This window comes from Octopus bimaculoides, chromosome 3, assembly GCF_001194135.2.
Source record: "Octopus bimaculoides isolate UCB-OBI-ISO-001 chromosome 3, ASM119413v2, whole genome shotgun sequence".
NCBI lineage: Eukaryota > Metazoa > Mollusca > Cephalopoda > Octopoda > Octopodidae > Octopus > Octopus bimaculoides.
In genome coordinates, this window is record NC_068983.1 from 122,542,858 (window position 1) to 122,543,576 (window position 719).

A 719-nucleotide genomic window follows, 5' to 3' on the forward strand; every position below is an offset into this window, starting at 1 on the left:
TCTATAAATGATGTCTTTTAAAGAAAGTAGACACTTCCACTTGTTTAAACAATATCAGATTCATTCATTATCACCTGTAATGCTACTATATTTGTTTTGTTTTTCGTTTTCCATTTTCTTGTCATAACATATTCCTTTTTGTGTAGTAACCTTATATGTAGAGTTTATACTGACTTCATGAAAGTTAAATTTTCTGTGTTAAAGTTGTTTCTATAACAGAAAGACTTACCAAATTATAAGATTACTAAAGAATTTCAAAACTAGTATTTTGGTAGTACCATATAGGTTTTCTAAAAATTCCTGTTTCAAGTAAGTTATATATATATATATATATATAGATCGCTGACCACTACATTTATATATTTTTTTTCCTTGTTTCTCTCCTTATTTCTTTCTGTGTTCCTTTCAGTTGAAGAGCGTAGCTTGAAACGTCAAAGACTTTCTCTATTCCTGTGCGTTAAACTAATACATCCATTTGTTGTTTACACCACCTGTCTTCGTTAGTTGTTTTTTTCATAAATTCTCCCATATATATATATATACATGCACACATGCATGCACACACATACATACACGTGTGCATGTGTGTGTGTTAAAACAACTCTTGTATTAACACATACTGATACACTCATAGCACATAGACATAATTGTACATCTGAATACACACATGGAAGAAGACTAAAATAAAATAATACAAAAAAAAAAAATGGAAGATAAGA